This window comes from Pleurodeles waltl, chromosome 7, assembly GCF_031143425.1.
Source record: "Pleurodeles waltl isolate 20211129_DDA chromosome 7, aPleWal1.hap1.20221129, whole genome shotgun sequence".
Taxonomy (NCBI): Eukaryota; Metazoa; Chordata; class Amphibia; order Caudata; family Salamandridae; genus Pleurodeles; species Pleurodeles waltl.
The window spans coordinates 32710529-32736919 of NC_090446.1; positions in this window are offsets into that span (position 1 = coordinate 32710529).

Genomic DNA, 26391 nt, shown 5'->3' on the forward strand with positions numbered 1-26391 from the left:
CCGTCGGACCCTGCCCACCCTTATGGCCTGCATATTGGTGGTGGCCTGCCCTGAGGTGGATGGATGTTTGAGGGCAGCACAGCAGCCACATGAGAGTAAGTATCCACCCTCACTTGCTACCTGTGTTGCCATAGTGGTTAGGGGTGGGCACCATTGTGTAGCTATGGCATGGGTGCTTGGTACAATGATATCCACTAAGGGTGGTGTTCATCTGGGCAGGTTTGGCATCACAGGTGAGGGAAATGCCATGCTGTCAGTGGTAGTGGGGCAGCTTCCTCCATTGTTGAAACAGTGTGGCCAACTACTGGATAGATGTACTTGCCAACTCATGGCAACAGGATGATTGGACCTGGGGTGTCAGGCCTTTGTGATCAGTCCTTATCAAACACTGTGCCGGGGTGGATCCCAGGACCTCAATCAGCTGGTAGGCACTGCATGTGTAGTGGGTTAGGGTGCACCACGTGGCCACAGTGCTAATTGACAATAGCCAAGTAGGCCTGGCAACTAGCCATGCAGGATTCTGTTGGGTGTGGAGTCCATCACATGCCTTTCTCAATGGCCAAGGGTAGTGGGCAGGTACTGGACAGGTGTGGCGGGTATGCCACTCCTCACGTGCATGTTTGCATCAGTCAGGCCATCAGCGGTTGACATAGGCATTGTTATGGTTTCCCCACGGTGTTCCATTGTTGTAGGATGTGCAGGGGTGGCCAGAGTGTATCATGGCATGGCATAGAATGCTGATGTTCTACCCTGTGTTACTGTAGTGCTGGTATTGACTTATTGCACCCTGTCTTTCTCTCTCTCCCTCACTCCCTGTCCTCCTCTGTCTTTGTGTGCACCAGCATCATCTGGTGAAGAAGAAAAGGCACCGGCAAGTGGGGAAGCTGCAGCCCATGGGACCCAGGGGGGTGACACCAGCAGAGCCGAGGGGACCAGTGGGACGGAGGGCTAGGGGAGTGCCATGGGGGAGACAGGATCGATCACACCATCTTCAGCTTCCTCCTCCAATGGCAGCTCCCTGGCTGTGGTGGACCATCTGGGACCACCCCAGCACCATCCTTATCCGCCACCCCCCCTTACCAACATCGCCCTCCCTGTAGCTCCCTACCCAGATGCCCGTGGCTGCTCACCCAAGAGGGTGGGCATCTCCTTCGCCGCAGGCACCTCTTCCCCTGCCCCAGTCAGCCTTTCTGCCCTCAATGAGGAGGCTATTCACGGTGCCATGCAATAGTGCTAAATGCAGAATTACTCTTCTAATGTAATTATGCGTAATCTCCTAAAATTCTTAAGTAATTCCTTGTGATTACGCTACACTGAATTATGCGAGTGACAACCACCTCTATTTGAAACTCATATGTCTTTTTAGAAAAAACAGATAAACCATTCTGTTTAAATGTTTATTGTCAATGTATTTACTCTACTCTGTTTTCTCAATAGTGTTTCATTCAATGCTATCCCTAAGAATAAACATAACTTAATTAAAACAATCATGTTTTCTTCTGCACATTCCAGTTGCTGCTTTTTCAAATTTTCTATTTTTTAACTCTCTTTACTATTTCACCTGTTTTGTCACCACTCATCTAACATAATTTGCCTCAGAACATATCAAGTATATCGCACTGATAAGCTCCAACCAAGGGAACATGTGTTTGTGAACACAGAACGTCTTTTAGAGATGCCTTTCTTTGCCAGGGAAATGCATACTTAGAACAATTAATTTATTTATGTCTATGACACCTATACTTTGTGAGCCATGCCAGATGGTAGTTGCACATGTAGCACCAGGATGATTTGTATACCTGGTGTTGATGATAGATGAGGGTCAGGGCACCTTTACAATCCTCTCTAGGCCTTTGGTGGAATTGCCCTTACAGGACGAAGCTTGCTTGACATTTAGACCCAGCAAAAGACTTGGGCCTGATTTATTTTTTGCCGGATATCCCATTTTTCCATTGGGGCAATGGAGTAAATTATTCAGCTGCTCTGATGGTGAAACTGCCTGTGAAATTGAGTAATGACCACCAAGATGGCAGTGATTTCTAAAGGATTGGTAGAAACCACCATCAAGGTGGTGTTTACAGTTTGGTTCACGGCTCCGTCAACATGACAGAGCCATGCTTGACGGAGCCACACGTCAATCTTTTTTTCTAAAGAAAATCCTGAAGTGAAATTTTCTTTTTGAAAATAAAAAAAGAAAATCCTCCCCCTGCCATGGGAGCCCTCTCCCATGGTGATGGGAGCCTTTGGCAGTTTTCAGTGGCCCTTAACACCAGGTTTTCCTGATAATGATGGGAAGTGAAACCTGACATCTAATTTCACCCATGTAAATTAGGAGGGTACAATTAGAGGTTTGGCTCCAACGGATCTTACCCCACAGGTTTGTCGGAGGGGTTTAATCAAGAAATATAAATCTGGCGGGCGGACCACAGTCTTGGTGGTATAGTCTGTTGCCATTGTAACAAAGCATCTATATCACCAAGATTTAAGTTGGGTACTAACTTGTCTTTGATGTTTGTGGAGAGTGACTGGAAGAGAGAACCTACCTAAGTAGACCTGAGGACCTTCAACCCATCTGGCATGGGAAGAGCTAGAGAAGCAAGAGTCACATCTGCATAAGAGGGGGTTAAGTTTTCGCTGGACATACTGATGTACTGTACTTACCAATTAATTTGTTTTTCTCTCATTTAAGGATGCACAAAGTAATATTCACAGGCAAATGTAAGTCTGCAAATGTTTGCCATTCTTTTAGGGTTATATGTTTCCCACGTGACATTCAACTTAGACCAAATGAATATTTGTCTGCGTTGAGAGCTATTTTTCTCTTCAAATGAAAATCACTTTCACTCTGACTATATACAATGTGCATACAGAATAATCTTCCTGACTGAAAATAAAATTGCCATGCTACACACCCAGCTATTGACCTGGCCCTCTGTATAGTCTTTTTAAAGTCCAGTGTAAAATCTTGACCATAGACTCAGTAGAGTCATGAAGAGGGATGCACACAATGTCTTTGCCTTAATGGGGGCCTATGTTGCTCATTTCTGAGTCAGGGAACTTAAGCCCTGATTTAGAACTTGGAAGAGTTGGAGCACCGTCGTAATATGGCTGTCAGGCTTCAGTGATCGTCATCCCACACTATTTAGGGTGGGGCAGTGATGGTCAACCCACAAAATTAGGGCGGGGTGAGCGTCATTGCTTTTATACCTTTTGACTTCCAGGCTAGGCTGGGCAGAAACTGGCAGGATAAATATAGAATGGTCCTCGTGCACAGGGAGAGCAATCTCCATGCATTTGTTCACCTATATTTGTATTGAGTAAGCAAACTCCAGCTTCTCTTCTGTATGGAACATTTGTCGAGAAAGCGCCTTAACAACTCAGCAACTCTGCCCACTCGCAAGATTTCAGTGTTGTGACAGCTTTCTCAATAGGGTGGCTACTTGATGAAGGATGGAAGGATTGCCTGAAACACGAAGTTGTGAGGTGCAAGATTAATTTATTTTATTTTTATATTAACGCTGCTCATATTCTATGAGTTGTGAACTGAACAAAATTCAACAAACTGTGGGATTTATAATAATCTTTAAATAAATAACTCTTTTGTAGCTACATGAAGATTGACTTTGCTACAGGGTTTTTGAGACCCACTAATCTACTAGTGAGCTCTGTCTTGCACAAACGCAGCAACAATAGGGGTAACTACAGAAGGAATACCACATATACCTCTGGTGTAACAACAGCAGGGACCGCAGCTGTCACTACTGCAGTGTTAACAGCTTTTACCACAGAGAGTGGTGCAACAAACATGATCACTAGTGAGGCCACCTAAGCAGGTCCACAGCTGTGACAACCACCAGCAGGGATCACAGCAGTGACTACAGCAGTTACAACCACAGAGACAATGGCTGCAGACAAAAATGTCACTTTATCAAGGATGAAAGCAGTTATAAATTTTGAGAAAGCAACAGGGAACACAACAGCAAACACAGCAGCAACATCAGAACTAACCACTGTTATCACCATAGCAAGAATAACAATATTGACAATAGCTGCAACAAGAGAGAAACCAGCACAATCCAGAGTTGAAATCAGTGGTGTAACATTAGCTCCCACAGCTTCCACAGTGAGGGGGGTCCGAGCTCCAAGGGGGCCCCCTGGAACTGTGTATGGACGGTAGGCCCCTCGCCTGAGAGCCCCTGGCTGGTTCTGGAGCATTGGAGACCCCTCCATGTACTTTGTAGGAGGATACCCCTCAAGTTTCATTACACCACTGGTTGAAGCACAGCAATAGCCACAGCTTTCATCAAGTGTGGGACAACAGATTAGACAAAAGAAGCCACAATAGCTAGAACCAAGAAGATGACCGGGACACCACCAGAGCAGGGTAAACAACATCAACCATAGCTGCACCGTGGGTGTCGATTCACTAAAATGCCAGGGGTAGCGGAAGTGGCATCACATACGCTTTTACCTAATGACATCACAGGATGTGACATCTTATGACCGTTTACCATGATTTTGTCACAGGGCCTGAACATCACTCATTCTTAATCATTTTCACTCACATGCATTCACACTTAATTTCAGTTATACTCACACATAATTACTGACACTCAGTCCCAGGTTTATGAATGCTTTGCACATTGTTTGTGTCACTTTTGTGCTAGGGTGGGATTTAATATCCAAAGCAAATCCTGATATACTGCTTTGTGTTATTTTGCATCAAGTGGGCGTTCCATGGGTAGTGCTTGGGCGCGGTCATGCAACAATCTATGGGTTTTGATGCAAATCCCCGACTGCAAACATTGGTAAAGAGGAATTTGTGGCAAAATCGTACAACTCTATGAGGCAGGCATAATGAGTAGAAATGTTTTACTTTCTCTTTGTTTTCCAACTTTGCACATGTGCTGCATTGTGCAGCATGCAATCAAATTGGGAAAAGCCTTAAAGCATAGTTTTTGTACTGAAAGGAAGTTTTTCCAGCACAGAACACAAGCTTCAGAGAATGTGCTCACCCTTGCACTATCCCGCAAGGGTTTGTACGTTGGCGCATGACTGACAAAGGTGCATCAGCACATAGGGAGGGAAACAATGCACCATATGCTAGTACATATGGTGCATTTTTCCCTTTTCCATTGATGCACGACAGGGCATCATGTTTGGTGCAGCCTTGCCTTGTACCAAAGAATAGTCTCACACAATCTCACTCACTGCTCATCACTGGCTCTCACTCACTTTCTCTCACACACACGTTTACTTACTTGTCACAGCTGCTACCAAATTTCCCATTCAAGGTAAGTGAGCTCCTTTTCATTCATACTAATAGTGAATAATAAAATAGTTTGTACTATCAGTAGAAAGGAAAATGGGCTGAAAATAAGGAAATTGGATCTCCCATGGTCTTGGTACCTATTTTGCTACCTCTGAGGTGAGGGGTCGCAAAGGGAGTGCCAGGAGTCGCAAAGGGCAACTTAGGGGTTGCAGCTGTGACTCCCTAAATGACGTCCATGAGCTGCAACTACAGACAGGAGAGCAGGAGAGACAACCCCAGCTAGTACAGATATTACAAGAGTGTGGACATAGGCCACCCCAGCACACGCAACAGCGGCCACATCATCGGGAGCCACAGCACCACTGCCACAGAAGCAGCAACAGGTGGTTCAACAGCAGGGGGCAGTCTAATCACCACCACAGCAGACACATGAGTAGCAAATAGGTGTACATTAAGAGGAGAGGACTTCTGCTGTCTCATCTAGAGTTCGGTGCTCGTGCATGAGGTACCAATCCTTTTTAGTATAAATGTGGGACAGAGGAGTGAAAACAGTAGGCATTGGCCGCTACAGTACCTTGAGACCGTCACAGGTTTTTTTGCCATGCTTTATAAATCTTGATTGATTGACTGATTGACAGACATTAGGCAAGGGCTAGCATGGAGGTTTTCCAGGGACAAATGCTTACAGGATTCCTGGGCACAACTGCAGTTTCTCTGTTTTCCCAATGTCTCTCCTTTCTGTTTAGATGCATGTCATTTACTAACATGTAAATCTGTCAAATGTACAGAAACAGCTCTTCACGTAGCTTCTTCTCCAAAATGACTTTGTCTTTCTTAAAAAGGTTAGTGATCTTTTGACACAGCCTAATTGTTATATTTCTTTGGGAAAGGGGCATTACACTAACAATGCTACGTTTTTAAAATGTTTGTCTCGCTGCGTCTTTAATTTTCTCTTTTTTACACATCGGAAGATACATCGAATAAGTGGGTCGCACCTTTTATTATTGACCCAAGCCCGCAATTTTAACCACTTAAGTTACAGACAAAGTGGTGGGTTACTGTGGGAATTTCCCTAGAAACCCCAGCTTTGTAATGTTGTGCTAAAAAGCCTTAGACTACAGAAAAAGAACAAGCTGTCACAGAGATGGTCTGGGGCTAAGAAGATTCTGGATAATAAAAACACCATCTCAATTACATCTGGGAAGACAGGAGCTCAGACATACCACAAAATGACTATTTTCTGGAGAGCGATAATGTGGAAATGACAGTGATGCTGCACATTTGTGTAGCGCACATCACTTTGTCCCGTGGCACTGAAGTATATTTGGCACTTGTTTCTAACTCAGGGAAACAGACCTCCTACCTGGGACAACACTAGTTTCACAGATTCACAACCTGCAGCCACCCACCGAGCTGCAAAACATACTGCGTGGTGGTCTACTGCAGACAATAAGTGAAGTTAGTTACATTAGTACTGGTTTTGTGAGTTAGAAATGAGTCTGTGTGACCTCAGCTGCTGCCCTCGCTTTGCCTCACATCTCACCTCTGTTGCCCTCGGTGGGTTGTTTGGCCTTTTTAGTGTTAACGTGGAAAAGCATTCCGTCCCATGCTGTAATCTCTCTTTGGGCTTCTAACCACACCCATGTCACGTCAGTCACTTTCATTGGTTCGTGGGCTTCACTTTTAAAATCTGCTAAAATGCCTTTTCCGGTGTTTAGCCCACCTACACAGCACCGGTAAACTACTGAAAGCATTCGAGGCTCGATGTTTTCAGCATGGTTTCCAGACTTCTTTACCTGTTTATTTTCCACGCAGCGCGCTATGTTTTTTTGTCTTGTAATTCGTATGGCAAGAAAGGCCCGGTTAAGAGTTTACAACGCTAATAGTCCTAACTCGTTTTTTGTGCATTCCTTTGCTCTGATCAAGCGTGCACTTTACAGTGCCCCTGGGGCACAAGCAGGGACTGACTATAGTGTTTGTGACATCAGTGCTGCATCGGACAAAAGGTATTACCCCGATCCAGCAGTGAGGATGCCCCCTAGAGCTGATAATGTCGGTTCTTCTGTTAATGTTATGATTTTCCTATAATCAACCCGACACGCACATTCTTCTACAGCATCCTTGCAGGCGTCTCTCAAGGTTTTGCATAGCAACGTGGACGGTGAGAAAATTAAATTGTGACAAAACATGCAACATAGTAAACGAAATAAAGATTGCTCTCTCCTGAATATTAGCGTACAGCTACCGGTGGGTTACACAAATGGAGGCGAGCTCATTACAATGTGTCTTCTATTAAACGCCTCAAGACATGGCTTTACGACCAGTAGCTCCCCTCCGCGCCTTGAGACCCTAACGGGTGAGTAGTGCGCTTTATAAATCCTCTGATTGATTGATTGGTTAAACAATTCACCCTCTCTCGCTCTAGAAGCAGTAAGTGCTAATGAATGTGCACATTTCAGATGCCCTACTTAAGAAATTTTTAAAAAGCCAATGTACAGCGGAAACTGTTACAACATCGGATTATTATGTTTTTGCCGCACTGGTTCCAGCATTTCAGGACAGGGTTTCCAACAAGGCAACACGAGCCAAATATACAAGGATGTCTTCCTCCCCAGCATAAAAACACAAAAGAGATCAAAAGTTATAGTCTGGTGAAGTCAATAAACACAATGCCTTCACCGGGGTCTGTCACTTTCATCCATTGCACCCGTCATCCATTGTTTAAGTTTGTGTGTCTTCCGTTTGGGTACGTGTCACAATCAAGTTTTAAGGGGTCTCTGTGTGAGTGCCCAGCCATCTTTTGATTTTAAAGCCATCCCTTTGCGAGGCGCATTCATCGTCTGCCTGGCTGTATGGATACACGACACTAGTGTGTGTGCAAACCGTGCTATTTCAGTAACTGTCCTTATGCCTTGGACACCTACACCAATTTGTGTAAGTGCTCCCGATAGTCTATTGTTTCAATATCAGCCATTAACAGATCCATTATTATTCAACTACGTTCTACTCGTAAACATGCCATATTTAATGGATGCCCTTTGTGCAAGTGTGCATCCTTTGTTCGATTACCTGTCTATTTGAAATAAAAGAATACAAAAGAAATGCTATTCTAACACCGGACCAGTTACATATACGGGATTTCAGCAGCCCTCTTACATCAGTTGGTCTGTTATTGTCATTCACATCACTCCATATGACTCAAATACATTAAGGCCCATATTTATACTTTTTGACGCTAAACTGCGCTAACGCAGTTTAGCGTCAAAAAGTTTTGCGCCGTCTAACGCCATTCTGAAGCGCCATGCGGGCGCCGTATTTATGGAATGGCGTTAGACGGCGCAATCAGACCGGCGCTGCCTGGTTTGCGTGGGAAAAAACCACGTAGACCAGACAGCGCCGGCGTAGGGGGAAAATGGCGCATGGGCGTCTTAAAATGGGGCAAGTCAGGTTACGTCGAAAAAATCGTCTTAACCCGACTTGCGCCATTTTTTAACGACGCCCATCCCCCATCAACATGACTCCTATCATTGTAAAGATAGGAGTCATGCCCCCTTGCCCAATGGCCATGCCCAGGGGACTTCTGTCCCCTGGGCATGGTCATTGGGCATAGTGGCATGTAGGGGGGCACAAATAAGGCCCCCCTATGCCACCAAAAAAATATATAAAAAATAAAAAATTATACTTACCTGAACTTACCTGAATGTCCCTGGGGTGGGTCCCTCCAACCTTGGGGGTCCTCCTGGGGTGGGCAAGGGTGGCAGGGGGGGTCCCTGGGGGCATGGGAGGGCACCTGTGGGCTCATTTTGAGCCCACAGGCCCCTTAACGCCTGCCCTGAGCAGGCGTTAAAAAGTGGCGCAAATGCGCAGTTTTTTGCCACGCCAACTCCCGGGCGTCTCTTTTGCCCGGGAGTATAAATACCACGTAAAGGCCTGGGAGTCATTTTTTAGACGGGAACGCCTCCCTTGCATATCATTAACGCAAGGAAGGGGTTCACGCTAAAAAATGACGCACATTCCGGGAACTTTGGCGCTATTCGCCTCTAACGCCATAGTATAAATATGGCGTTAGTTGGCGTTAGTTTTGCGTCGAAATTGCGTAAAAAAAAACGATGCAATTTCGGCGCAAACGGAGTATAAATATGGCCCTAAATACCACATAATTAATCCACATAATTCAACTGCACACCATACCTCATAATTCCACCACACACCACATACATCCTCGCCACTCAGAAACACATGAATAAAAAGCATTTACATTTACCACGCCAATAGCTCTAACTCTAACAAATGCGAGACCTACTGCATTGCAAATGCTTGTTTAGCTTTGTGCTTTTGCAATTAGATTTTTAACCACTACAGACGTGCGCCTGCCTTACTTTTCCTGAAGTGGGGAGCCCTTGTGATTGGTGTACCGCGGTTCAGTGTGTGTTTACTTCCGACTCATGAAGGGGTGATTGGTCTCAATCCGCGGCCCTCTCTTCTCAGAGCCTCGGACGGTCCTTCAAACCATGCAGTGAGCTGCAGACTTGGGGTACAGCAGGGGCTGGGGGTACACAGTCACATACATCACACAATGAAGAGATATTACAACGAATAACATGTCCAGTTAGGAATCCCAGACCTGTTGACTTTGTCAATGCTTGTTATTCTTGAAGGTTATTAACTTCAGTAATGTTCTGATTATATAAAGTGCTGCAACATCCTACAATACAATATATTATCACATAATACATGGTTCCTTGGTTGAACTTTGCTCGTGCAGAACTCTTTGCCTGTAAGGTCGACTTTCATAGACTTGAGTTGATGCCATTTGGCCTGGGGAGAACGCATGAGGCCTGCTGGTCTCGCCTCACAGGCACAGCATCCCATGGACTGGGTCACTGCTGCTTAATCTATGACATAAACAATTCACTCAAGTTCGGTAAATATATTGTAACACCACAAAAAAGAAGACTGCTTCACAGCTGCCTTAACTTTCAAACTTTACTGTTACAGACTAGTTTTAAAAGTAAACCTTGGGGTGCCCACTCTGCCCCAGCCCACACGTGTTTGCTCACTGTAAAGTGTCTCACCTGATCTGCCATTGGTCTGGACACAAACATGTCAGCGTCACTCGCAGGGAAGCATGCAGAGGTCACACCCATGTGTCCATTTTCAGTGCATCGTTGGTAAGTTACAGCTCCCACAAGGGCGCTGTCTGTCCACAACACCGGGACAAACAGCGCACAGACAGCGCCCTCCTTGTTCCAGACACCCAGGTGATTTGCTGCTGCGAAGCAGTGATGCCTCTGGGTGGATTGAGTCCTAGAGAGGTCATGTGTGGGCTGTGATTGCTGACTCTACAAGATGAGCTGGTACTGAAGCCGGTCCCACTGGATCTTTCATCTCCCAGCCTGTGTTACAGATACTGTGAGGGGTGTGGGCAGCCAGGTGGTCTTGGGAGCAGACAATGTGTTGTTAGTCCAGACACAGGGGTCACGTGAAGCAGAAGTTTGGGGTTTAGTGTGACAGGCAACCCCTGTTAACTGACCAGGACAAAATCCCAAATGAGAGGTGTCAGAAACACCACCGTTCTCCAAGTGGATCCGACTGCAGGGTGTTCTTAATGAAAAGAACATGAAATACTGTATTTTAATGATAAATTGGTAAACTCAAAAAACCCCATTGGCCACAACCCACAACTTCCAATTTACACAAATTAAAAATTGCTACACATGGCCACTAACCGTGCAGAAGAAATCACCGAGCAGTTAGTGTGGAGCCTGGGGTTGGTCCCCCTGCAGGCATTTCACAAAAACCTTGCAGGATCAGGGAAAGAAGAGACGAGATGTCCCCAGGCCACGAGGCCGCAGAGAAGTCTGAAGAAGGACACACACAGTACGACCCAGCTACAGGAACAGAGCTTAGTAACTGAAATAAAAACAGTAAGTACATATAGAAGAGAACGAGGAACTCAGCCACCACCATACCCTCTCTCAGGCTCCCCTCAAGTGTGGCAGGGATTTTAAAGCAGCAGGCACTCTGTCTCCGGGGAGAATGTGCTCAAAGTTTCATAAAATGTCATCAGCTAGTGGCAGCCGAGACCAAAAGCAATTAGAAGTTACTAGTTCAAAGCAAGTTCTGAAGTTCGACCCACACGTCATAAAGTAACACTTTTCAAAACTGGACTTTTCAAAAGTTAGTGAGCAGGCAGAAGAAAAGTGATTAAAAGTTATTTATTAATGAACATTCACTCGATAGGGCAGGACTGCTTTGCTAAGGTACATGTTGGTTCAGGGATTGAAAGTTTCTTTGAATTCCATATTTTATGCTTCATTTGTGTGTAAGTAACAGGGTCATCTTTCGTCCCTCGCAGTCTGAGGGGTCATGTGAAAAACAAAAAGTTTCATTCTGCATATTTTGTGTGGGATGCCCATCTTTCTGTTCTAGTACAGGATCTGGACACTGCAATTACCTTCACATGTACCCATCACAGCATCCCTCGTTTAATATATATATATATATATTTATTAAGAACAGTAAGTAATGCTGCACCATACCACTGCCTAATAAACCGATGAGAAACACATTTAAAATGTCTGTAAGAAAGGTAAAGGTCTGGTAAAAACATCTAGAGTTTTGTTAAAAACACTTTTGGTCTGCAGATATCAGAGATTTTGAAAGCTGATGCTTGCAGGTGGATCCACCAGTAGGTCATGACCACAGTCGGGATGTTCACGTTTCATGAAGAGGACACTAAACATGTTATTATTAGCAGGCACTGGCATGGTTAGGCACTAATCAACCAGAGGGAAGGACATCAGAATCAGGTCTCCTAATAAATTAAATCCATATTTTGCACTTGTTATCTCATATCTGTGAAATGACATCAAATCACTTTCGTGCAATACTTACAGCCAAGCACACAATATATTAAAGGGGCTTTAAATATGTATTATCGGCTAATGTAAACATCTTTCAGCTGCAGAACATGTGATATTCATGTTAACAGGATCTGCCACAATGGCATGCAGGTTGTAATGTGAACAAGGCACACCAGGAGTTTGATCATTTTCTGCATTTGAACAGAGCAACAATGAATTACAAAGGAAAGGGGACATGTTCTTTGCAATTGCCAGAGCAATATTTTATAATCACAACTGTAGCTGCAAACAGTGATTTGATACAAAGCCTTGAAAAATAGGGCATTTGCAAATCTTCCATATGGTAATCGGCTCTGGAGGGGGTGGTGGGTGCAAACATGCTACACCCAGTTTCACTCACTGAATGGCATTTTATTTTCGAAAGGAGCTTTGTCCACATTAACTGAGTGCCACTGCAGTGATGGAGGTCTGCTGTCCTGTCTCTCACAGGCCTCCCCCTGAGCAAACACAGGCATTCACAGGGAGCCATAAAAGTTCTCCAGCAAGATTATTAGGGTGAAAAACAGGGACTGCTTTCTGACCTCATTTTGTATATCTGACCGAAGTATGAAACAGCCCTGAACTCCGACCGATTCCTAAATGCCACCTGAAGCCGGAGATGGCAATGTAGGTCCCCGCTGCTTGTGCTGCACATAATTGAAAACAGTAAGTGAAACACTGGACTTTTTGCTGCATTGTGTAGGAGCACAACACAGACTGTAGGAGCACAGCGGTGACTACAGGAGCAGATCACAGCCTGCAGAACAATACAGGCAATGGGAATATAGGAAATGCTGTTAGAATAAATGGAAACTGCAGGAGCAGATCACAGGCTGCAGAAGGGCACAACAGGCTGCAGGTTTATATATGAATGTAGGAGGCTGGCCTGGTTTGTAGTGGGTACCTAAGGTACTTACACCTTATGCCAGGTCCAGTTATCCCTTATTAGTGAAATGTAGGCAGTGTCTAGAAGCCAGGCTGTCTAGAGGTAGCTGTAGCAGAGCAGCCATGGCCGAACTAGGAGACATGCAAAGCTCTTGCAATACCACTATAGTCACACAGTAGTCACACACAAGAAGACAATACTCAGTGTTACCAAAAATAAAGGTACTTTATATTAGTGACATAAGGACAAAAATAACCTAGAGGCTCTACTCCCTTAGGAGGTAAGTGTTATACACAAAATATACACTAGAAACCAAAATCAGGTAAGTAAACAGTCATAAAATTGTGCAAATAGTGAAACTCACATTGGGCTACAATGGGCCTAGGGGGAACACAAACCGTATACTAAAATAGTGGAATGCAAATGTCCGTTTCCCACCTAGGCAAGAGTAGTGTGTAGAGGGGCACTGGGAGTGTAAGAAAACGCTAAAGTTAAGTAAAGTACCCCACCCTGGAGCCCAGGAAAACAGTAGTAAAGTACAGCAAGTTTCCTCAGAACACACTAGGAGTCGTGATCAAGAATAATGCAAAAACCAAGCAAGACTGCAAGACACCAACAATGAATTCCTGGACCTGTAGACCTGCAGAGAGAGGAGACCAAGTCCAATAACAGCTGAACAGTCCAGGAGTAAAAGGAGCCCCTGCTAACCCGGATGAAGGTGCAAAAGTGGATTCTCTGGGAAGAAGAAAAAGTCAGAAATGCACCAAAGAAGACAGCTGCAGGTTCCTGCTTGGTGCAAGAGATGTCACACATTGATAGATGGATTCAGACTGGTTTTCATCATTGGATTCCGCCAACAAGCCTTGGCTCAAGCAAAAAACGCGTTTGGCAGGAAAAGGCGCTACCTGGACCCAGGAGGGACCTGGGGGTCTCAACTCAGACTGAGGAGACAGAGGGAGCTCTCAGCACTTCAGAGAGCCCTAGCCCTCCGAAGACCAGGCAGCACTCACAGGAGTCCCGTGACACAGGGATAAAGGAGTTGGAAATCGCGGTCATCGCAGCACTACACAAAGGGATCCCATTCTGCCGGAGAACAACTCAGGGAGCTGAGCATCGCAGGATAGAGTGCTGGGGATCGAGGCTACACTGTGCATGAAGGATTCCTTGGAGAAGTGCACACAAGTCTAGGAGCTGAAAAACATGTGGTGCACAGGGGTACTGTCTGGCTCGGGGAGGAAAGCTCCTACCTCCACCAAATTTGGACAGCTGGACCTTTGGACAGTCAGGGTCACTACGATCCACTTCCTGTGTTCCAGGATCCACATGTGTCATCAGGAGAGGGGATCCAGAGTACCGATCGTCACTGCAAAGAGGTGCCTGCTGAAGCAGGGAAGTGACTCCGTCACTCCACGTGAGATTCCTTCATCATTCTGGTGCAGGATGAAGAAAGGCAGTCCTTAGAGCATGCACGACCTGGAAACGGTTGCAGTTGCTGGCAGGAGCTGAAGTTACAGAGTTGCAGTAGCCATCTTGGATACTTTGTTGCAGTTGTAGCGTTCCTGGAGCAGTTCTGCGTTTGATCCGATGGTAGAAGATGAAGCAAAGGTTGCAGAGGAGTCCTGCTGGAGCCTTGCAAACCAAATCTGAGGAAACACCCAGAGGAGAGACCCTAAATAGCCCTGAGAGGGGAAATGGTCACCTAACCAGGTAAGCACCTATCAGGAGTGGTCTCTGATGTCACCTGCTGGCACTTTCCACTCAGATGCTCCCAGAGTATCCCAACGCCTTGGAATCCAGGATGCTAATGCCTCTGACACTCTGGAGGAGCTCTGGGCACCACCCCTGGGGTGGTGATGGTCAGGGGGGTGGTCACTCACCTTTCCTTAGTTCAGTTTCATGCCAGAGCAGGGCCAGGGGGTCCCTGAACCTGTGCATACTGGATTATGCAAGGAGGGCACCATCTGTGCCCTTCAAAGCACTTCCAGAGGCTCTGGGAGGATACCCCTCCCATGCCTGTAACACCTATTTCCAAAGGGAGAGGCTGTCCCAAAGGAAAAGCTTTGTTCTGCCTTCCTGGGATTTGGCTGCCCAAGCTCCAGGAGGGCAGAAGCCTGTCTGTGAGGTGGCAGCAGCTGGGGCTGCAGTGGAAACCTCAGAGAGCTGGTTTGGCAGGACTGAGGGTCCATGGTGGAGCCTCCAGGGTGCATGGAATTAGCCCCCAATACCAGAATCAGATTGGGGATACAATTTCTCAATCCTAGACACCTCACATGGCCATATTCAGAGTTACCATTGTGGCTGCATATATGTGTTGACCTATATGTAGTGCACACTTATAATGGTGTCCATGCACTCACGGAGTATGGGAAATTGGTCCTGGACAATGTGGGGGACCTTTGCTAGTGCAGGGGTACCCTCACGCACAGTAACTTTGCACCTAGACTTCAGGAACTGAAGGTTATACATATAGGTGACTTAAAAGTTACCTGGTGCAGTAAAAATGGCTGTGAAACATTGCTTGCACAATTTCACTCAAGCTGCATTGGCAGTCCTGAAGGAGTGTTTTTATGAGCTCATTATGGGTGGCAAAAGAAATGCTGCAGCCCATAAGGTTCGCCTGGAACCCTATTGCCCTGGTTAGTTAGGTACCATCTGCTAGGTACTTATAAAGGGGGGTCCATTATGACAATTTGGAGTGAAAAATGGGGTTACTAGACTATAGTGGCATATTTAGAAACAGAAAGAGCTTGAGCACTGGAGTTCTAATTAGCAGGACTCCAGTGACACAGTCAAGCATACGGACAAAACAGTAAAACATACTGACATATAGGCCACAAACTATGAGCACTGGGATCCTGACCAGCAGGATCCCAGTGAAACAGTAAAAACACACTGACAAACAGGCAGAAATTGGGGGTAACATGCCAAGAAAGATGGTACTTTCCCATAATGAAATATTCTGGGAATAAAGGAAAACTGCAGGAGCAGATCACAAACTGCAGAAGAACAGTACAAGCCATAGGAATATATGAAATACTGTAGGAATAAAGGGAAACTGCAGGAACATATCATAGACTGCAGGAGAACAGTACAGGCCATAGGAATAAAGGAAATCCTGTAGGAATAAATGGAAACTGCAAGAGCACAGAAGGGACTGCGGCGGAAGCCACCACATAAGAAAAGAGCATAGCATAGCCTGGAGACACATGACACAGACTGCAAGTGCACAGCACAGTCTGTGAAAGCACAACCATAACACAGTAGAGACTATAGGAGAACACCATAGCATGACACTACATGGCAGAGAGTATTGGAGCAGAACATAGACTACAGGAACACAGCAGAGTCAATAGCAGAACAGCATAGCATGAAGCAGCATGGTAGAGATTGTAGGAGCACAGCAGAGGCTGTGGCAGCTCGGCAACAGAAATTACTGCAGTAGGAACTCAACACATAGAAGACTCTGGGGCGTGGCCGAGCAGCCAAACACGGGGACGTGCTTTAATGTGTTCCACCAAGCAATGCCAACATTCAACATCACCACCAGCTCCCTGGGACTGAGTGACCAGGTCGAGCATGCTAGAGGCAACACAAGTGGCTAAATGTGTGGCTTGAAGGCGAACGAAGACCATCCGTCGGTCTGGTGAGGGAACACCGGTGTCTGGAGACAACGTGGCCTGCCAGAGACCCAAGTTGGAGGCCACTCCCTTGGGAACAAATGAAGCGATCTGGCCTGAGTCGACCCTGTCCCACATGCAAAGATCCCCTGACCTAGCAAGGAGGGGAGAGTAGGGGAATCCTGTGCCCACTGCTACTAGCCAGCTGTGAAAAGTATAAGGATCTGATCAACATGCCACAAGCAGCGACTGCAGAGGAGGCCAAGGCAAATACACATCACTGTAGCCCCCTGCTATGGAGTGCCTGGCTTCCCAGACTACGCACACAGGCTGGGGTGGTGATGCTGAAGCGGGCCTGAGATTCAATGGCATGATCCCGCCGATGTCATGGATCTCATCTGCACCAGCCGTAACAATTATACAATTGATGGTCTGCTGGAAACAGGCTTGCCCCATTTTCAGACACTCACAACAGGCAACTTTGTGTTGTGGCCTTGCCTTCCTAGCCACGAGGTGCAGAGTGGGGTAAGGGGACCTTGGAGTAGTGGCAGATTGTCACTGGAACCGGTGGGTAGGCTGATAGCAGCGAGACAATCCCTGGACTCACCTCAAACACCAAAATGGCCCCAGGACACGCAAGCGAGCACACCTATAAAGGCCTGACAAAAGTTCCCGGGAGATCCCAGTAGAATCTTGGAGAGACAGAAACAGACACAGTGCAGCAGAGCCACACCAAGTGCAGAGACACCCTGAAGCGGGGAGTGGCAGCCATAGTGCTGGTGTGGGGGGTGATGGGCTGGACCCTGTACACTAAGTGGCACTTAACCACTGACGGAAATGACTGACCCACTTCACAAGATAGACGCTTATGCTGTTGAGGGAAAAGAAGCCCTTGACCCCAGGACACCACTCGCGAGGACCAGAGAGGGAAAAAGCGAAGACATGAAGGAAATCAGCATACAACACCCTAATGGCACTGCCCGGAAGACACAACAGCAGAACTATGGCCAGAGACAAACCCTCAGCTGCAACTTCACAAGCCAAAATAAACAAATTTGCCAAGCAGGCCTCTCAACCTGACAGAGCTTGGGTGGGGACTGGCATGGCAATACAAGAAGAGAAATCTCAAAACTTTGTGATCTTGCAAGCCATCAAGGACCTTAAATACACCCTGGAAGGAAACATGGGAGATCTTAGAATTTACTTTTCCTCAATCTGCCAAGAGACACCACACACAGAGTTACCGAAGTAGAAAACAGGGTCTCTGACATGGAAGATATGGTTAAATCACATGACACCTGCCTCAAAGTCCTACAGGTGCAGGTTAACCTCCTGGAGGCCTGCCTGGAGGTTATAGAAGAAGATCCTGCTGCAACAACCTTTACATTATCCACACCGCTGAGGGACTGGGAGGGTCCTCTCCCACACCCTTCATCACAAATTGGCTTAAAAGCTGGGTGACCAAAACTGCTCTCTTGAACTGCTTTGTGGTGGGGTGGGCTTACCATGCTCTGATGGCAAAGACCCCTGTGGGGGCCCCTCCTGGACCATTTATTGCCAGGATGTTAAATTTTGCAGACCATCTCACAATCATCCAAGTGGTGTGAGAAGCTGGTTCCCTGAAGTGTCAGTTGGCCCCTGTGATGATCGTCCCAAATTACACTCAGAGAGTTCAACAACAATGAATATTCTTCCTGGAGGTGAAAAGAAAGCTCAGAGCAATGTAAGGGGCCCTGGCAAAGGGACTGAAGATGAAGCCAGAAGGGAAGGTAGGGAGGTAGTAGGAGGACCGAAAGATCTGACTGGGGACTGTTGAATGAATCCTAAAAAGCAGCAGTATAGCAGAGACAGAAGGGCCTGATCCCCTGCATCTAATAGGGATCCCTGGAAGAGACAATGCTTCTTTGTTTCTGGATGACATGCCATCACTTGACCCATAGGGTGTCCCATGACCTGGTCCTCTTAACTACATAAAGACATTAAGACAACATCCTCACAACACAATAACACAATCTATGTCCTCACACAAAGCACAGGCACACTTCACAATTCTTGGATCCGCTCTACCCCTGCACTCTAAGAGCCCCTACCTTTAGGAGGTCTTAGTGCATTTTCTAGGTTAAAAGTTTAGGTCTAGTTTATGTCAGGAGGGAGGTCTGGTGGGTGGGGACACTCAAAGTAGCAAGAGAAGCGACACCCCAAAGGCACACAACAGGTACTTGTAGTTGGCAGAGTACGGCGAGGGATACATAAGGGAGGGGGGAATTTCAAAGCCATGCTTTGTTTCACACAACCTCACTTTAATCTAAATAATTTGGCACTTCACAGATTGATTCCCGCATTGGCCTAACCTCCTTCACTCACACAACACTCATGACACCCTACATAGAGGAAAGCCTGACACGAAACAGCGAAATTCCATATCATTCCTTTCCTGGAATGTTAACGGCCTGCTCATTAGGCTTAAATGAGGGGCAGTGCTCAAACCAGCCCATGACCATGTGACAGACATCCTTTTGTTGTGAGAGACACATTTTATGGGCAATAAGTGCCCTTTCTTGACCTGTTGGGGCTATCACCAGGCCTACCATGCGGGGTTCTATCGGGGATCGAGGGAGGTGGCTATCCTGATCCAAAAATGGACTCCTATGATTGTATCATGAATATGGCATAATAGAGGGTACAGGGACGTAGCAATTTGTGGCTTCCTGAGAAGGTCTCTGTTGTCCATTATCAGTGTCTATGCCCCCATCTGAATCATCATTCCTGGCTGCCCTATGAGCTCTCCTAAGGGAGATGTGAGACGCATTGTGGCTGATAGTAGATAACTTTAACTACGTATGTGATCCTGACTTGGATCTATCCAACCAACTGCGAGGAGATAACCCCACTCTGCTATCAAGCTTCCTGCTCAATATAATTGGAATAGAAGTCTGGGGCGCTCACCATCCTCAAGAAAGGGGGTATAAATTCTAATCTGTGGCACACATTTCCTTTTTTAGGGTGGACTACTTCATTACTCCTCAACACGAGGGCCATCACATAAGAAGCACATGCATACTGGCACGAGGCCTCTCAGACCACTAGCCTCTGCTGATGCTAATGGAGATTGAATGATGCCCCCAGTGCACAGCCACATGATGGAAGCTAAATAGGTGGTTGCTATAGGATGAGGAGTTGAAGGAGGCATGCAGGGATCTGGGTCAGGAATTCTCTGAACTAAATGTGGGATCTTTGGACTCTCCTGGAGGCATCTGGGAGGCACAGAAGGTCACCCTAGGAGAAAGTGTCATTAGTTTAGGCAAGGGACAGCAAGCCATTCTCTGGCAAAAAATCAAGGACCTCGAAACACGGGTCCTTGACCTGTAAAAATCATACCGTAGCCCACAGCAAGACAAGATACTACGAGACTCCCTCCACCTGCTTTCGATCCTTAAACAGGAACTCACCCAAGAGGGGAGAGGGGAGAGGGGAGTGGATGGGCCCAAGGAGTTGCATATACCAATGGGGCAATAAATCCAGCAACACTTTACATTGGCTCTGTACACCCCTACAGTCTGATTCCCCAGTGGCATTCCTGGAGAGAGAAGATGGCACCCCCATCACAGGTAGTAGTACGATTGCAAAAGAGTTTTCAGATTTCTATAGTAAACTTATGCTGCTGAGTCAGATGGTACACTCGAATACCTGGAGCAGTTTGTTGCTGATGTGCCATTGCCCCAGTTGCCACCTAAAGCATGCAACTCCCTAGAAATGGAAGTAACTGAGGAGGAGCTCAGGTGTGCCTCGGGAGGGCTCCACATGGGGAAAAGGCCTGGGCACAGCGGATTCCCAGCGGAATTATGGCATCTGGTTTGGCCCACCTCTTGACCCCTGATGCTAAAAATGTTCAGAGAAACTTTGGTGCAAGGGGAACTGCCACCTGACCTATGTACAGTAGACATAGTGGTCATATCGCTGAGAAGAATTTAGACTAATCTCCTTAATAAACTTAGAGGTGCAGATATGGGCCAAATTACTGGTGGACAGGCTGGCAAAAGTGATCCAACATGTAGTCCATCCAGACCAATCTGGCCTTATGGCCCAAAGAGCCACTAGACACAATATCCAGAAGGCATATAATGGCCTGGAGAGTGTAAGTACATACCAGGTCATCAGGCGCTCCTGTTAATGGATTTTGAGAAGTTGTTTGACACAGTTGGATGGGACTACCTGTTTGTCCTGTTTCGTCGATGCGGTTTTGACCCTTGTTTCATAAGCTCCATCTAGCTTCTGTATACCCTCTTGAGAGCTTGGGCACGGGTCAGGAAATCAGTGTTCGATTAGTTCAGGGTCAAGCATTGAACTCACCAGGGATGCCCTGTTGTCACTCCTGCCCGCACTGACCATTGAACCCATGGCGACATTGGTGAGAGTAGATGCATTATACTGTGACCTCTAGTCATCTGAGGGAGTGACAGTCAAAATCTCACTATACGATTATGATGTCCTGATGTTCCTGAAGGATCCCAACTTGACTGGTCCATGGGCCCTCCAGATACTACAGATTTTCTGAACCTACTCAGGTCCCCACATGAACAGAGCTAAATCGGCTATCTACCTGATGCACCACTGCTCTCGCCTGGCACCTTGGGCTTCCGAGATTGCCTTGCTCCTAGAGGGGTTTAAATACCTAGGGGTTTTTATCACCCCACACAAAAAAAACTGCATACAAATGCAATCTGACCCATGTGATTCAGACTCTGGAGAAAGATGTAAAGTACTTGTCCTCTATGCCATTGTCCCTGATGGTTCAATCAGCCATTTTCAAAATGGTGGCCCTCCATAGGCTCCTTTATGAACTCCAAAACTTCCCATTTTCAATCAAACAATCCTTCTTTGCAAAGGCCAACACAATGCAACGAACAGTGCTTTGAAATCGGGGAACCCCATGAGTCTCTCTAGACAAATGCTTCTGACCCTGGTTTGAGGGAGGCCTTGCAATACCTAACATACTTTCCTACTGCAGGGCAGCACACCTACTAGTTATAATGACTGGTGGTTTGGGGGCCTTGACGACTAGGCCTATGCCTTGAAGGGCTGTATCCTAGGATTCATTAACTTACCCTACCTGCTCTAAGGAGGAGCGGCCCCAAACCAGACACATTTAGTCACTAGTAAAGTGCTTAGGGTGTGGAAAGAAACAATGAAAGACCTGGGTTGGGCTTCCAAGCCAATAGTTGAGACCCTTTCATGGCATGGGACCAGACTCCCCCAGGTTGCATCTCTGAAAGGATTGTCAGCCTCGGTTACTGTAGCGATTTTGACATTCAGAAATGTCCTGCAAGATGGGTTCTTGAAAACCTTTACAGACATTTAGGATGAATACCTTCTCCATCTATACCAATTCTTTAGATTTCGCCAGTTAAGCCATGCCCTACAACAGTACCTACCCTCTGATTGGGACATTCCAGAGTACTCCCCTGTAGAAGATAAAATACTTCTAACCAACACAAAAGAGCATAAACTGTCATATATCTTTCGAATACTGACACGTAAAGGCAAATGACTGTATGATCTGAGTGAGGGAAGCCTGGGAAGCACACTTAGGGCTGCTAGATGATGAAGACTGGTTTGAAGTGCTGGTTGCCAGCATCGATTGCCTCACAATTTAAAATCCTAACTAAAATACAATTCACAAGCGCCAGACTCCACAAAATGGGCGTGAACCCAATGGACCGATGCCTAAGATGCAAGCAGGTAGGGTGTGACCGTTTGCATATCTTCTGGCAATGCCTGACTGTACAGACCTACTGCATTTTGGCCAATTCTCAAAGATCCCAAGCTGATCCTATTGCACATCTCCGCTGACAGAGAAGGCAACATATACCAAAAAGCACAATTGTGCTTAGGCCTAGTAATATCTAAGACTGGAAACTGGAAATCATCCTCTGCCCCACCGTCCACCAAATGGACTGCCAGCATGGACCCCTGTATGGCCCTTGAATGGCCTGTATACCAAGGGTAAGAGTGCCCTAAAAAAACACAGGAAGATTTGGCAGGGATGGACTGACTATAGAGGCATTATATTAGATCCTTGCCTGGGTCCGCCTTGGCGCCTCACACGGACAACTAGGGGTAAACACAGGGAAACATAACCAATGACAATGAAATCCCATTACACAAAACCTATCCGAACTGGGATGGAGGCGAGGGAAGGTCTTAGCCGCACAATGCGTCATCACCCAACGTACCAAACAAGTGGGGGGAGATGCAACATAATAGTTATGCGCATGAATATGTATCTAAAAATGAATGTGTGGTTTGTTTATCAAATAAATAAAAGTTTTAGAAAAACACAGAGAACACTCCAGAAATCTTCAGAAACATAGCAGGAGTGATGGGAGAGGGAGGGGACAGAAGACAGTTGCGTGGCAGCAAAATCTTGCTCTGAAAACTGCAGCAGTATTTCCTCTTTTTCGATATTTCTTCCTAAACCTTTCTTTTTCTCTTCATCCTATTTTAATTTCTTCCACTCACTTTCTTTTTTTCTGATTCCTAACCCTTGGTTCTCTGCTGACACCCTCTTTACTACTTTTTCATATTTTTTAGAACAAGTTAGATACAGCTTTATTCATCTATAGGAATGCCATCATCCTAATAAGATTATCCGAGAAAAATGGATGGAAAAGCCTCAACCCACATAATTGTGCCATGCTTTATCATAGGAGATTATGTCCCACCTAGGCCAGATAATACCACCATTGTGGTCTCAACCTCAGGGTGAAGGAGATCAAAGAAATCCATACTGGATAGAACTGGGATCCAGATTGAATGGTAAAACTACCTTGGTATAAAAAAAGATATCAGTGAGTACACCTAGCAGGATTCAAATTTAGAGGATGAAACATAGATATCATGTCTCCTTCATTCTTTCTACCAACATTTTTCAGCCTGTATCTGTAGCCGGAAAGGTTTTTGGGCCTTCTTATGGGTAACTAAAATCCTGCCTTTTCAGTGTACACCGATGTAGTTCTAACACTCAGATTGATCCAGTACGGATTTCCTTGTTCTCCCCCACCCTGAGGTTGAGACTAAGTTGGTGGTAATATCCAAACAAGGTAAGATGGACTCGCCTATGATGAAGCTTACCACAATTGTGTGGGTGAGGCTTTTCCATACAATATTCTCAGATGATCACATTGGAATAATGGTAGTACTTTAGTTGAGAGACTGCGGCACTGACTACCATATTTTTGGTGTATATTTATTTGACTTCGGAATAGATATGGCTGTGTAATTCTTCTGACACTCTTATCATTAGTTTTTGATCATCAACTAAAAAAATCATGCTTCGAGAGTTTGTTTCTAAAAAACAAAAAAAACAATGACAACTTTTGGGAACAGCCATCAAAACTGATTGCAGCTATCCAGCAAGCTTTTTGTACCTGGAAGGGGATCATAGTGGCATGTGGTCAATCTTCATTGGCAAGCATTTGAAAAAGAAATATACATCCTGGTTAGAGTGTATGTATATTTAAATTCTAGACTGAAACTGAGCTTTTTCCATAGAGAGTCATGCTTAGTAGAAATTGTCTTTCATCTTTTGCTGTGCTCTTTGCTATTGTTGCATTAAACCCTAGGTGGACTTTATGTGTATCTATGTGTTGTGTTTTATTTGTGATAAAAGTACATCAAATACAGCAACATAACCTAAAGAAATGCAGCTGCATCACTGCTCTCCCAATAAACACACAATAGAACCCAAAATCGCAGATTTAAGAACAGTGGCGCTGCATCCAATGCAGCTCCACTTTTCTTGCACCACTTAGCGCCCCCCTAGCGCCACCATGTGTGTGGAGTATTTAAGATGCGGTGCACCATGGCAGTAGTTAGGGAACTAGCATCTAAATTTTTGATGCTAGTTTGGCACTTTGCAGGATTAGCGTAAAAAATGTTAGCGCTAATCCTGCAAAGCACATTGAGGTTCATTATACATAATGGTGTACCTCCTTTTAACACCTGCTCTGTGCAGGCATTAAAATGACGCAAAGAAATCTTTTAGATTTCTTTGTACCATTTTTTGGTCCCCTAACAGGGGAAAGCCCTCCTTGCATACATTATGACTGGCGCAGGCATAATGTGGCACAAATGGTTACAAAGTGACGCAATGTAAATCGGGCACTGCGATTTTGGCCCCGTTGGGCCACATTACCGTAAAATAAATTCCACTAATGTGGCGCAAGGGAGCGCTAGGCCCTCTTAAATTTGGGCCAAAGTATCAGAATCCACCCTCTTAATCATAGCAATACAGTTTACAGTCACTAACCAAATGGGAAATAAACAGATTCACATAGAAACAACAGGTGTGCACTCAGGCACAAGAGCACATATCAGGAAAAAGGAGGACCCCTTTGAGGTATGTGGATTCAGCTAGAGCACAGACAGGACAGGTGCTGAATCTTTGCAGAACCAGTCATGGGACCCCCAAATAAGATTTAAGGTTACTTCTTCTGGGAGGCACACCACTCAGGCAGATTTTGAGTTTGTGCTCATTCAATGCATATGGAAGATATTGGGCACAGGGAAAGAGTCCAACTATGATGTACAAAGTACAAGCAAGATGTCTGTAGAATAAAGGAGCATGCTCATCATTTTAAAACAACAGATTGCTTACTTGCTCTTTTAAACTTACAGATCTAAGGCAGCCCTCCTCTGCTCTCTGGTGATGGTTAACTAGTTGTTCTTGATAATCTCTACCCCTGTATCTGGAACCCTGGGACAGCATGGGCAATGCATACAGGGAAGAGATGCAACAGCAGAAGATGTCATCAGGGCTTCACAAGGGCATCAGCCTCAATACAAACCTTTGGCAAACACACAGCAAACACTACGCAATCAGAAAGCAGGGCAGCATGAATAATGCAGCCCTACATAGATGAAAGTTTTTGACAAGTTGAATTGGATTCCAAACCAAGAACTGCTGTATGCTGTGAACAAAGTGATGTGTGCTCAGCAAAAAGTATGATAGGCGTGACAAAAAAGTACACTGTTTGTTTCACTATTGTATTCACAGAGATACATACCATAACATATGCAATAACTAAATGCAAACTGGGTCTGTAGGTAGTGGCAACAGTGTTTCGATCCTTATCCAAATAATAAGATCTTCCTCAGGACAGATACAATGTAGGCCTGAGAAATAATTGGCACTATCATACAAATAGAAGCATACAGATAGCACAAAAAAGCAAATATGAAAGGAAAATTAAAATAGTAAATCAAAAACTGACAGAATACAGTATGTAAATTCACAATTATGGTCCTCCATAACTTAAAACAATTTATATATGTAAGAAGGGCATACCGAGAGCTATTGTAGGAGCATTTGAGAGATAAGGCAGAATAGCTTAAGTGGGATACCAATTACAGAATATGTGTCAAAATCTACCTGAAAAAAACTTACTATGAATGTAAGTTAAACCACCTGCACTGTCAGGGGTGGCATATCGAGAAGCAAATGAGAGAAGAACTAGAAACTCCTATGTATATAATTTTTGTAGATAAGCAAGATAAAGCTAGATACACAGTCAATTGCAAAAGGAGTAAACAAGTCAATTTACCTGAATAGGTTAACAGGAGATGAGAAATCTTCCAAATCTGTAGAGGGAAAGGACTCTTAGCACGATATTTATACTTTTATAGCGCCACATTTGTGTCATTTTGTGAAGC